This window comes from Dreissena polymorpha, chromosome 6, assembly GCF_020536995.1.
Source record: "Dreissena polymorpha isolate Duluth1 chromosome 6, UMN_Dpol_1.0, whole genome shotgun sequence".
Lineage (NCBI taxonomy): Eukaryota > Metazoa > Mollusca > Bivalvia > Myida > Dreissenidae > Dreissena > Dreissena polymorpha.
The window spans coordinates 94,382,236-94,397,429 of record NC_068360.1 but is presented as its reverse complement, the minus strand read 5'-3'; positions in this window follow the sequence as shown (position 1 = coordinate 94,397,429).

Sequence of the window (15,194 nt, the reverse complement as noted above, 5' to 3'; positions counted from 1 at the left end):
CACAATTTCTATTGCAGAATTTGTGTCAGAATTAAAATGTCCATTGTGTTCGTCTATCCGCATTCTTATTGTTGGCAACATTTTGCTATCGTTTCGTCTCGCCCGCTCCCACCTTACTCCTAGTGTCCCCTTCTGTTTAGCATTCCTGTCTCGTGAAACTGTTTCCTCTGTTTTTTCTTCCCTTACCCCTTGTCCGCTCACTAGTGCCAAATAGGTAATTACTGAAATGAATGAATTTTAAAATAATAATAGATCTACTACTACTACTATTAATACTACTACTAGTAGTAGTAATAGTTGTAGTAGTAGTAGTAGTAGTAGTAGTAGTAGTAGTAGTAGTAGTAGTAGTAGTAGTAGTAGTGCTCGATTGGTCATTGTCGGCTCGGGTACTACTTACATGTACCCCGGGTCCTCTTAAGTATACTTGCATGTACCCCTGGTACGGTAAATATACTAAAACGTACCCGGGAAATTTAACGCTAAATCGGTCGTTGTCGGCTATTACTTTGAAATTAATTATATTCACATTTATGTCAATTTTCTGTAAAAAGGCCTCTATATTATCGAAACTCATACTCACAAAGCATGTTGACACAATTTTTTTAAAGAGAAGTTTGTTAAAGATAATCGGTAGCGCGTTTTACGACATCGGATTTTAGGCGGGATTACGACTCGGGTACAGTCTAATATCGACCTGGTACGATTATGTATATTTACCGTACCCGGGGTACATGTATGTATACTTAAGAGTACCCGGGGTACATGTAAGTAGTACCCGAGCCGACAATGACCAATCGAGCAGTAGTAGTAGTAGTAGTAGTAGTAGTAGTAGTAGTAGTAGTAGTAGTAGTAGTAGTAGTAGTAGTAGTAGTAGTAGTAGTAGCAGTAGTAATAGTAGCAGAAGTAGTAGTAATAGTAGTAGTAGTAGTAGTAATTGTTGTATTGAAATAATTGAAATTAATCAAAAAATATATATATTGTCGTTATTATCTCAATTTATCCGTAAATTGTAGAAACACGGATACCACACAGATCCTTCTAAACACGTATACCACACAGATCATATTACTGTTAGAATATTTTTCTTGATTTTGTTTTCATAAATATATGAAAGAAACCTGAAAAAAGAATGCAAAATGATATAGTGTAAGCTCCGCCCATAAAGTTTATTGCTTTTTTCACGAGAGGTGATGTTTCTGTGTCATAATAAAATAATGTCCCCACACTGATCCTACCTTTTTCTAACCGTTCAAACGCGCGGTTGCACTTTACTGAAAAAATATTCATTTGTTTTACAAAATCATGATACCTAAAGAAAACTCTCATGAATGAGCGGGCTCTCCACTTTATCCCATTGATAATGATGACATATTTAAAAATTATCCTTAAAAATCTTACCTTTGTCGTGCTTTTGTTGACATTTAACTCCCCACACAGATCTTAAAAAGTCACGTGGTATAGGCACCGTGATGAATGAGACGCTTTCATAACAATAGTCCGTTCTGAGCCCAACACAGAGGTAAATGTAATGTGACCGTCGTGCAAGGGATTACTCTCCAAAGTGTGCAATCGTTTCGCGTCGCAACGCTTATTATATTCAGGTTTCTAAACTTCAAATATGCATGTAATGGATATTTGTTAGCATGTTGAATATTCAGTATTACTGTTTCCTCACAAATATCATAACTACAACGAAACTTTGCAATTTTGAAACAATTTATTTTAATTTTGTCAATTCACCAAAACGTGAAAAGGACCCTTGAAAACAAACATAGTATTCTCTATTAGTACGCACAACTCTTCCAGTGGTCATTAACCCATTCTCCCGTCCTTCTAAATTGGATAAATTTATTTCCAAAATTAGGGATGCCTAGTTTATAAATTTCTATATTTATAATATTTCTAACAGAAATTCCTTTCAGCAAACAGCGCAGACCCTGATGAGACGCCGCATCAGGCGGCGTCTCATCTGGGTCTGCGCTGTTTGCCAAGGCCTTTCTTCTAGACGTTAGGAATAAATGGCATAACTATGACAAAAAATCGGAGGGAAAGGAACACAGCTGCTTTCATCCTTCCCAAAGAGAGCAGGACTGCCTAACGTCCTGAAAACAGGACATTGCAAACAGCGTAAACCCAGATGAGACGCCGCATGATGCACTTTCACATTATATGCATGATCGTTTTGATACTCAAACATTAGATGTCAGCTCTTAACCCATTAATGCCTGGTGGACTCTCCCATCCTTCTAAGTTGGATCAATTTATTTCCAAAATTAGGGATGTCTAGTATATTTATTTCTATATTTAGAACAATTCTTACAGAAATTCCTTTAAGCAAACAGCGTAGATCCAGATGAGACGCCGCATCATGCGGCGTCTCATCTGGGTTTACGCTGTTTGCAATGTCCTTTATAGAAAATGCTTGTTAGTTTACTTTGCTAATATAAATTAGCAATACTAGTTGAGATGTAGTTCGCATTCTACCTCGGGTACACAAACAGTACAAAATACTCCGACAACGTCTAATAATTTACCGACCAACACGTTCCCAATGTGAATCCGATTGATGTCCCCAGACGCTCAAACTTCCGGGTGTAACCAGTCATCGGAACACACAAATGAAATACGCATTCAAATAGATGGAATTATAACGTAGTGTTAACGAAATTTCTCGGCCTTCTCGGTCTATATTGTTGTGCTTACTATTATTCGTTCAAACTACGCCTTACAAATAAGGTATTCGGCAGCATTCACCGGACAAATGATTTCATGTACATGCTAAGTACTATGCAGTATGTTGGAGATTGTAATACGTTTACTTCAGCGTTCCAGATACTTTAAATTAAAAGGTCATTTCTATGGTGGATTCAATACATTGACAATTTTATTGGAGGTGAAGGTTTTTGCACAATTTAGTTTTTTAAGAACGCGAAACTATACATCTTGAAAATATTAAGAGTAACTGGCTTGGTGTAATTATAAATCATTTTTCATACCACATGCATATATTTGTGTTGTATTCTGCGGTATTAATTTATCAAGATGTATATCCTGTAGTTTCTAGGAAACATATATTGACAACATTTCAACGGTACTAGAATCCAGGTGTCAGTATGCGTCATAATTATTGGCGTCGCTCTGGAGAGCGGCGACTAGTATGTAATGCATTTTTTTTCGCTTATGGGAGGAGCAGTTATTGTACGGATCAATGCATATATTTTTGTTTTAAGAATATCTTGCATAGTGATGATTTTTTGTGTGAATTAGTGTAAATAAGTACTGCATGTGTGCCTATTATATTTATAACAACATTTATTGCCAAAAATGCAAAGTTAATTCTTTTAATTAATAGCTAAACACAGGGACTGGGCACTAATAAAAGATCACAGGGACTGGGCAAATACGCGAACCGGTGAAACTTTAAATAAATAGTCAACATTTTTGTCTGAAATATTAAACAGTCGCTGTGGTGTAGTGGATGAGGTGGGTTCGATTCCCAGGCGGTGAGCATTTTTTATATTTTATTTAATATATATTTTTATATATATTTTATATATTATTATATAATAAATATTATATTATATATATATTTTTAATATATATATAACGTTTAAAAATCCAGGTATGGTGGATAATAAGAGTCACCATTCTATTTCAAGGGCTGAACAATTTTGCTATAACCAAATGGATATATAATATATTATTTTAAATAGAATTTAAAAATACTGCGTTTAAATGCGACCTAAATACAACGTTGCACATTTTTATTAAAATTAATGGATGCCGCGTGGTGACAACGTTAATTAAAATTTCTTACATCTCTTAAATATCTTTAAAAAAATACACGTGTTTTTATATTAACAAATAAATGCAAACAACACATCTATTTTGCATGTATTTTTGTTGTTGTTTATGGTTGTCTATCATAGGCCCTAAGTACTATCCCTACCACATACAGAGCGCGAAGCGCGACACGTATTATTGATCGTAACAATGAGTTGTGATAAAGGAAGCAGCCGCTTATCAAGGAGGAGCTGTGTCCTAGCAACCCGTTTCCCTAGAGTCAAGCACTCCTCGGAGTTTTTTTTTAAGAACCACATATAGAGCGCGAAGCGCGACACGCATTTCAATCCAAGTGGTATGGACCCTTTGGTATGGACTTTTTAGGTGACACTATCAATGCGCATTTTGTGAGATGAAACAGATTTTTTAAAACCTACACAGTTCTGTTCCATTAATGAAAATTGCACACGGATGCCAGTAAAAAAAGGAAACCAATCTTAATAAAATGAACTATTGAATATTTGGGGGTTACAACTCAAATTCATAGATAATGGTTATTTGGGTGTTATAACACAACATCATAGATAATGGTTATTTGGGGGTTATAACACAAAATCATAGATAATGGTTATACCAGTATCTTTTTCTATTTTGATTAAAATAATCGGTCAATATATTAATATTTACAGTAAAAAAAAATCGTTCCATGTAACTTCATTGAGTGCCTTTTACACTGAAATCCCGACGCCCTTTGATGCTTTGCATCAATACTTATCTTGTATCATAAGTCATATGACAGATGTCTGGTTATTGTTGACTATTGCGTCACTCGCTAGTTGCCAGAGAAAGGTAAAGCTGGTGGGCGGAGCCGAACACGCAAGGCTGTCGTGCAATGAGAAATTTGCAGTCTATCGTGGTTCAGGTTTTATGTATATGTACTCTTCATGATACGTGATAAGCTCGAAATGTTTAAGCGTCTTAATTATAAAGTGAAGGCCCGTATGACAAGCATGCCAATGTTGTTGTCTTAGATTACAACATCGGGATAAACATACAAAAGTCACGGAATACTCGCACTCGCTTCTGTCAAAGTATGATGCATAAGAACACATTTACTTTATTGAAAATTAAAACTTAAACAGAGAATCGACATGGGCGTCGCTTTACACTTATATTATGATTTTTTCATGAACATTTTTGTCGTCTAACACTGTTAAAAAAAAACTAATTCAAGAGCAAACCTACAAATATGCTTTGGTTTTATATGTTGTTAGATTGTTCAACTTCCTAATATCCACCAATATGCCATTTCTAAAAATATAAAACAAGTGAAACACGAGAAAAAACACCTGGAGAACCGTTCGTCTTTTGTTGAACGCGAATGTCTTATTGCTTTTACAGTACAAACTAGCATATATAATATGACATTTGACAAATGATGATGATCACTGCTTTAGTCACCGACTTGGAACGGTCAAAGCAATATAGGTTTAGTTTAAACTAGTTGAAAGGATTACCGAACCAAATAGTTAGCCCATTATTACTTACAAAACATACAATTAAAATAATCATTAAAGTTGACTCATCGTTGTTCAAATTTAAAAGAAAAAAAATGATAATATGAGCCGTGTTCTGAGAAAACTGGGCATAATGCATGTGCGTAAATTGTCATCCAAGATTAGCCCGAGCAGTCCGCACAGGCTAATCATGGACGACACTTTCCGCCTTAACAAGATTTTCGGTAAGAAGGGACTTCCTTTAAACGAAAAATACCATAAAGCGGGAAGTGTCGTCCCTTTCTGGGACGACACTTTACGCACATTCATTCAGCCCAGTTTTCTCAGAACACGACATATACATGCAACATTCAAATTCAGTCAAGCCATTGCTATGGCTCGCGAAGTCGAATCTTTCAAACATATAAAACGATGTGTAAAAATGAAAGGGCACATACATCGCGATCACTCGATACACGGGAAATGCTCAGCGTTCCTTGAATTGACAGTATGATAGGCGCATAATTAAGTCATTGATCATTTGACACGGATGAAAATAAATCACAACGGTAATTGGGGATCTTAATTAGATTTATATTACATAAGGAATATAAACTTCAAAACGCCCATTATCTGTCTACGGCTAAAGCGACACAAGTTATTTATGATATTTAATAATGCCGACTTCATGATTACAAAATAATGTCAATGTATGTAACCTCGCTCGTTGAAAAATCTATATTTAATATTTCTGTTCAGGACTTTTTTAAAATGAGTATATCCCGACCAATTTGTGGGTAAACTAAAGCAGTGCTATCAGCGTATTAAGAAATAAATTGGAAAATTTATTAGTTTATTAAAGTCTCATCAGCATACAAGTTTATATAATCACAACTTACAATAAAACATGAGCATAATAATAATAAATTGCTGCCTCTCGAAAGTATCGAGTTATAGGAGACTAGAGTATTTATTATATGAACACAAGAATCATCATATAATTATAGTGAAATGAAATGAGTTAAAGCGGTATATCACTCTTTATTTTTTTATTTAATTTGATAGAGATAAAGAGAAAGGGCATTGCCACAAATAGATGTTAACACTCTGACAAAAGGTCATCGCGTTGACGTCATTGCGTTTTACATATCGATACATTTGCACGTTGATATAGCTAAAAAAGATAACAAGACAAAACACAAAAATGACACAAAATAACGACAAGTAGAATCTACGCATACAAAATAACTTCGAAAATGTATTGATTTTGTACAACAGGAGTCACTCATATATACATCGCTATCGCCACCTCCAACAATTATGTTACAAGCAATATTTTAAATCCTTTCAAAACGACTGAATTATTTATATTTTTTTTCCATTTCTTCTCCAGTTCCGTGTTCGCCATCATACTCTTAGTATTAGTTGCTCCATAAAGGATCCTAGGCGAATTAATTAATTAGTTGTATTTGCATATTTTGTTTGGTTACTCGCTGCAACCTTTTGGACCGGATAAGATACATTTTATAAAGAGACATTAATTACATATTTGTGTTTTTTTAAGGACTCAGCTTCAAGCGTTTTATCTTTCGCACACCAAGGCGTTATATGCATTACTTGTTCAATAACTCAACATTTATATTAAATCAAATTGCACTTCTGTAATGTACCGATTGTTTTATACGATTCAAAATTATATGGACATACATTTGTTTTCTCTCCTACTGGTTAAGATGTAGTTTCTATTTTTGAAATTTAAAGGCAGTGTCAATCCGTTTTTAAAATAATTGTGAATGTGTAGAAGCCGACCCGTTTATTTATATTGTGTTCGGCAAAATCTATTTAGTACAATGGATGAATACTTAAAACTCCATTATGCAAACACACTTATTCTCACTCCTTTCATAACGATACGTGAACAAGAAAAAATATTGCTTATATTGCTATACGCTTTTAAATCAAATGTTTTATTGCTCTTTTTCTGCTATAGTGCTGTATTTTCGTGAATTTTTCTCTTTTTAAGTATATACATTTTGTTTTTATTGTGTTAATGCAGGGATAGTTTTGATTTTTATAACACCAACAATTACATGTCGTTTTGAGTATTGGTGATACTGAAGATAACATGTGTGCCTGGTTCCAAGCAATGTTTTTTCTTTGCCAATACAGAAACAAACTATGTAACGAACGGTCATTTAAGACCAAAACAGAGTGAGTAACTTACTGGGACTCGACCCGCTTGTCACGAAATTTACATTTTCCTTCAGGTCTCTTTGTTTATTCGTACTTAACACACCTCTGTGAAAATAAAGGCATACAAATCCGTTTAAAAAACAAAACTGAATTTGAGTTTAAATGCAAGTAAGACATATGATAACGGGAGAACAGCGTTGCCAAATATTTTGCCAACTATTTTAAATAAAAATCCAATAACTGCATTTCTAGAGTTAAAGAAAAATACAGATACAGAAAGAAATGCAACCATTTTACTAATACTGCGACATTATATTTGAGTATTCTCCCTTTTTGAGCAGCGAGACATGTTTCATTTAAACGTGTTCCTTTCGATGTTTTGCTTTTAGAAATACCACCATCGCCAACACCACCAATAACAACTCTTGCTTTCACATATAATACTACAACATTGTACTACTTAATACTCTAATGCTGATGTTACGCATCTACTATAACAACCACATCTACTTCTACTACATCTTTGATAATAATACCTCAACGTATCGCTCTTCCATACTAAAGGTAATGTTACTATAAGGACGGAGTTTGTGGTTGTTATGACGATTGCAATGATGGTGATGACAATGACAGTGGTTATTATAATGATAGCTGTGGTGATGGTGATGCTGCTGATGACAATGATGACATAAATGGCGATGGTAATGGCAATGACAATAGCGATGGCAGTGGTGTTGACGGTAGTGGTGTTGACGGTAGAGGTGGTGATGGTAGTGGTGTTTGTGGTGTTGATGGTAGTGGTGTTGATGGAAGAATTGTTGATGGTAGTGGTGTTGATGGTAGTGGTGCTGATGGTAGAGGTGTTGATGGTAGTGGTGTTGATTGTAGTGGTGTTGATTGTAGTGGTGTTGATGGTAGTGGTGTTGATGGTAGCTGTATTGATGGTAGAGGTATTGGTGGTAGTTGTGTTAATGGTAGTGGTGTTGATAGTAGAGGTGGTGATGGTAGAGGTGTTAATGGTAGTGGCGTTGATGGTAGTGGTGTTGATGGTAGTGGTATTGATGGTAGTGGTGTTGATGGTAGAGGTGTTGATGGTAGTGGTGTTGATGGTAGTGGTGTTGATGGTAGAGGTGTTGATGGTATTGGTTGTTGATGGTAGTGGTGTTGACGGTAGAGGGGGGTGATAGTGGTGGTGTTGATGGTAGTGGTGTTGATGGTAGTGGTGTTGATGGTAGATGTGTTGATGGTAGTGGTGTTAATAGTAGTGGTGTTGATGGTAGCGGTGTTGATGGTAGAGGTGTTGATGGTGGTGGTATTGATGGTAGATGTGTTGATGGTAGTGTTGTTGATAGTAGTGGTTTTGATGGTAGTGGTGTTGATGGTAGTGGTGTTGACGGTAGAGGTGTTGATGGTAGTGTTGTTGATAGTAGTGGTTTTGATGGTAGTGGTGTTGATAGTAGTGGTGTTGATGGTAGTGGTGTTGATGGTAGTGGTTTTGATGGTAGTGGTGTTGATGGTAGTGGTGTTGACGGTAGAGGTGTTGATGGTAGTGGTGTTGATGGTAGTGGTGTTGATGGTAGAGGTATTGATGGTAGTGGTGTTGATGGTAGTGGTGTTGATGGTAGAGGTGGTGATAGTAGTGGTGTTGATGGTAGTGGTGTTGGTGGTAGTGGTGTTGATGGTAGTGGTGTTGATGGTAGTGGTGTTGATGGTAGTGGTGTTGATGGTAGAGGTATTGATGGTAGTGCTGATCACAATGAGTCGTTCGTTATGGTGTACGGAAGAGAAACCCCCTCCGGAAGAAACCCCCTTCGCTTAAAACGGCAGGGCGGAAGAAACCCCCTTTCATAGTTTGCATACGCGGAAGAAACCCCCTCGCTAGTTTTGCATAGGCGGCAGAATACCCCTCGCTAGTTTTGCATGGGCGGGAGAAACCCCCTCCTATAGCGGAACAAACCCCCTTCCAGACGATTTAGTTACATTCAAACGCACCCTTGAAAACAAACATAGTATTCTCTTTTAGTACGCACAACTCTTCCAGTGGTCATTAACCCATTCTCCCGTCCTTCTAAATCGGATAAATTTATTTTCAAAATTAGGGATGCCTAGTTTATAAATTTCTATATTTATAATATTTCTAACAGAAATTCCTTTCAGCAAACAGCGCAGACCCTGATGAGACGCCGCATCAGGCGGCGTCTCATCTGGGTCTGCGCTGTCTGCCAAGGCCTTTTTTCTAGACGTTAGGAATAAATGGGATAACTATGACAAAAAATCGGAGGGAAAGGAACACAGCTGCTTTTATCCTTCCCAAAGAGAGCAGGACTGCCTAACGTCCTGAAAACAGGACATTGCAAACAGCGTAAACCCAGATGAGACGCCGCATGATGCGGCGTCTCATCTGGGTCTACGCTGTTTGCTTAAAGGAGTTTCTGTAAGAATTGTTCTAAATATAGAAATAAATATAATAGACATCCCTAATTTTGGAAATAAATTGATCCAACCTAGAAGGATGGGAGAGTCCACTAGGCATAAATGGGTTAAGAGCTGGCAAGGTAGCTTTTTAACATCATAAGTTTATTTTCATAAACATAAAATAACTGCCTGTTATTCTTTCTCCAGAACAATCGCAAACTAAAAACTTTTTTATCATTAAATATTTATTATTTAAAACTAAATTCGCATTATCAATGAATGTTATGTACTGTCTGTAATATTTAAGTGTGAAACATGGTAGCATTTACTTTCTTGGAATTGCATGCTGTTTTTTTCTTCACTTTCACATTATATGCATGATCGTTTTGATACTCAAATATTAGATGTCAGCTCTTAACCCATTAATGCCTGGTGGACTCTCCCATCCTTCTAAGTTGGATCAATTTATTTCCAAAATTTGGGATGTCTAGTATATTTATTTCTATATTTAGAACAATTCTTACAGAAATTCCTTTAAGCAAACAGCGTAGATCCAGATGAGACGCAGCATCATGCGGCGTCTCATCTGGGTTTACGCTGTTTGCAATTTCCTTTATAGAAAATGCTTGTTAGTTTACTTTGCTAATATAAATTAGCAATACTAGTTAAGATGTAGTTCGCATTCTACCTCGGGTACACAAACAGTGCAAAATACTCCGACAACGTCTAATAATTTACCGACCAACACGTTCCCAATGTGAATCCGACTGATGTCCCCAGACGCTCAAACTTCCGGCTGTAACCAGTCATCGGAACACACAAATGAAATACGCATTCAAATAAATGGTATTATAACGTAGTGTTAACGAAATTTCTCGGCCTTCTCGGTCTATATTGTTGTGCTTACTATTATTCGTTCAAACTACGCCTTACAAATAAGGTATTCGGCAGCATTCACCCGACAAATGATTTCATGTACATGCTAAGTACTATGCAGTATTTTGGAGATTGTAATACGTTTACTTCAGCGTTCCAGATACTTTAAATTAAAAGGTCATTTCTATGGTGGATTCAATACATTGACAATTTTATTGGAGGTGAAGGTTTTTGCACAATTTAGTTTTTTAAAAACGCGAAACTATACATCTTGAAAATATTAAGAGTAACTGGCTTGGTGTAATTATAAATCATTTTTCATACCACATGCATATATTTGTGTTGTATTCTGCGGTATTAATTTATCAAGATATATATCCTGTAGTTTCTAGGAAACATATATTGACAACATTTCAACGGTACTAGAATCCAGGTGTCAGTATGCGTCATAATTATTTGCGTCGCTCTGGAGAGCGGCGACTAGTATGTAATGCATTTTTTTTCGCTTATGGGAGGAGCAGTTATTGTACGGATCAATGCATACATTTTTGTTTTAAGAATATCTTGCATAGTGGTGATTTTTTGTGTGAATTAGTGTAAATAAGTACTGCATGTGTGCCTATTATATTTATAACAACATTTATTGCCAAAAAATGCAAAGTTAATTCTTTTAATTAATAGCTAAACACAGGGACTGGGCAAATACGCGAACCGGTGAAACTTTAAATAAATAGTCAACATTTTTGTCTGAAATATTAAACAGTCTCTGTGGTGTAGTGGATGAGGTGGGTTCGATTCCCAGGCGGTGAGCATTTATTTTATATTTTATTTAATTTATAGTTTTATATATATTTTATATATTATTATATAATAACTATTATATTATATATTAATATATATTTTTAATATATATATAACGTTTAAAAATCCAGGTATGGTGGATAATAAGAGTCACCATTCTATTTCAAGGGCTGAACAATTTTGCTATAACCAAATGGATATATAATATATTATTTTAAATAGAATTTAAAAATACTGCGTTTAAATGCGACCTAAATACAACGTTGCACATTTTTATTAAAATTAATGGATGCCGCGTTGTGACAACGTTAATTAAAATTTCTTACAACTCTTAAATATCTTTAAAAAAATACACGTGTTTTTATATTAACAAATAAATGCAAACAACACATCTATTTTGCATGTATTTTTGTTGTTGTTTATGGCTGTCAATCATAGGCCCTAAGTACTATCCCTACCACATTTAGAGCGCGAAGCGCGACACGTATTATTGATCGTAACAATGAGTTGTGATAAAGGGAGCAGCCGCTTATCAAGGAGGAGCTGTGTCCTAGCAACCCGTTTCCCTAGAGTCAAGCACTCCTCGGAGTTTTTTTTAAGAACCACATATAGAGCGCGAAGCGCGACACGCATTATTAACCAAGTGGTATGGACCCTTTGGTATGGACTTTTTAGGTGACACTATCAATGCGCATTTTGTGAGATTACGCAGATTTTTTAAAACCTACACAGTTCTGCTCCATTAGTGAAAATTGCACACGGATGCCAGTAAAAAAAAGAAACCAATTTTAATAAAATGAACTATTGAATATTTGGGGGTTACAACACAAAATCATAGATAATGGTTATTTGGGGGTTATAACACAACATCATAGATAATGGTTATTTGGGGGTTATAACACAAAATCATAGATAATGGTTATACCAGTATATTTTTCTATTTTGGTTAAAATACTCGGCCAATACATTAATATTTACAGTAAAAAAATCGTTCCATGTAACTTCATTGAGTGCCCTTTACACTGAAATTCCCAACGGCCTTTGATGCTTTGCATTAATACTTATCTTGTATCATATGTCATATGACAGATGTCTGGTTATTGTTGTAAGAACACATTTACGTTATTGAAAATTAAAACTTAAACAGAGAATCGACATGGGCGTCGCTTTACACTTATATTATGATTTTTTCATGAACATTTTTGTCGTCTAACACTGTTAAAAAAAATCTAATTCAAGAGCAAACCTACAAATATGCTTTGGTTTTATATGTTGTTAGATTGTTCAACTTCCTAATATCCACCAAAATGCCATTTCTAAAAATATAAAACACGTGAAACACGAGAAAAAACACCTGGAGAACCGTTCGTCTTTTGTTGAACGCGAATGTCTTATTGCTTATACAGTACAAACTAGCATATATAATATGACATTTGACAAATGATGATGATGACTGCTTTAGTCACCGACTTGGAACGGTCAAAGCAATATAGGTTTAGTTTAAACTAGTTGAAAGGATTACCGAACCAAATAGTTAGCCCATTATTACTAACAAAACATACAATTTAAATAATCATTAAAGTTGACTCATCGTTGTTCAAATTTAAAAGAAAAAGTGATAATATGAGCCGCGTTCTGAGAAAACTGGGCATAATGCATGTGCGTAAATTGTCATCCAAGATTAGCCCGAGCAGTCCGCACAGGCTAATCAGGGACGACACTTTCCGCCTTAACAAGATTTTCGGTAAGAAGGGACTTCCTTTAAACGAAAAATACCATAAAACGGGAAGTGTCGTCCCTTTCTGGGACGACACTTTACGCACATTCATTCAGCCCAGTTTTCTCAGAACACGACATATACATGCAACATTCAAATTCAGTCAAGTCATTGCTATGGCTCGCGAAGTCGAATCTTTCAAACATATAAAACGATGTGTAAAAATGAAAGGGCACATAAATCGCGATCACTCGATACACGGGAAATGCTCAGCGTTCCTTGAATTGACAGTATGATAGGCGCATAATTAAGTCATTCATCATTTGACACGGATGAAAATAAATCACAACGGTAATTGGGGATCTTAATTAGATTTAGATTACATAAGGAATATAAACTTCAAAACGCCCATTATCTGTCTACGGCTAAAGCGACACAAGTTATTTATGATATTTAATAATGCCGACTTCATGATTACAAAATAATGTCAATGTATGTAACCTCGCTCGTTGAAAAATCTATATTTAATATTTCTGTTCAGGACTTTTTTTAAATGAGTATATCCCGACCAATTTGTGGGTAAACTAAAGCAGTGCTATCAGCGTATTAAAAAATAAATTGGAAAATTTATTAGTTTATTAAAGTCTCATCAGCATACATGTATATATAATCACAACTTACAATAAAACATGAGCATAATAATAATAAAATGCTGCCTCTCGAAAGTATCGAGTTATAGGAGACTAGAGTATTTATTATATGAACACAAGAATCATCATATAATTATAGTGAAATGAAATGAGTTAAAGCGGTATATCACTCTTTATTTTTTAATTAAATTTGATAGAGATAAAGAGAAAGGGCATTGCCACAAATAGATATTAACACTCTAACAAAAGGTCATCGCGTTGACGTCATTGCGTTTTACATATCGATACATTTGCACGTTGATATAACTAAAAAAGATAACAAGATAAAACACAAAAATGACACAAAATAACAACAAGTAGAATCTACGCAAACAAAATAACTTCGAAAATGTATTGATTTTGTACAACAGGAGTCACTCATATATACATCGCTATCGCCACCTCCAACAATTATGTTACAAGCAATATTTTAAATCCTTTCAAAACGACTGAATTATTTAATTTTTTTCCATTTCTTCTCCAGTTCCGTGTTCGCCATCATACTCTTAGTATTAGTTGCTCCATAACGGATCCTAGGCGAATTAATTTATTAGTTGTATTTGCATATTTTGTTTGGTTACTCGCTGTAACCTTTTGGACCGGATAAGATACATTTTATAAAGAGACATTAATTACATATTTGTGTTTTTTAAGGACTCAGCTTCAAGCGTTTTATCTTTCGCACACCAAGGCGTTATATGCATTACTTGTTCAATAACTCAACATTTATATTAAATCAAATTGCACTTATGTAATGTACCGATTGTTTTATACGATTCAAAATTATATGGACATACATTTGTTTTCTCTCCTACTGGTTAAGATGTAGTTTCTATTTTTGAAATTTAAAGGCAGTGTCAATCCGTTTTTAAAATAATTGTGAATGTGTAGAAGCCGACCCGTTTATTTATATTGTGTTCGGCAAAATCTATTTAGTACAATGGATGAATACTTAAAATTCCATTATGCAAACACACTTATTCTCACTCCTTTCATAACGATACGTGAACAAGAAAAAATATTGCTTATATTGCTATACGCTTTTAAATCAAATGTTTTATTGCTATTTTTCTGCTATAGTGCTGTATTTTCGTGATTTTTTCTCTTTTTAAGTATATACATTTTGTTTTTATTGTGTTAATGCAGGGATAGTTTTGATTTTTATAACACCAACAATTACATGTCGTTTTGAGTATTGGTGATACTGAAGATAACATGTGTGCC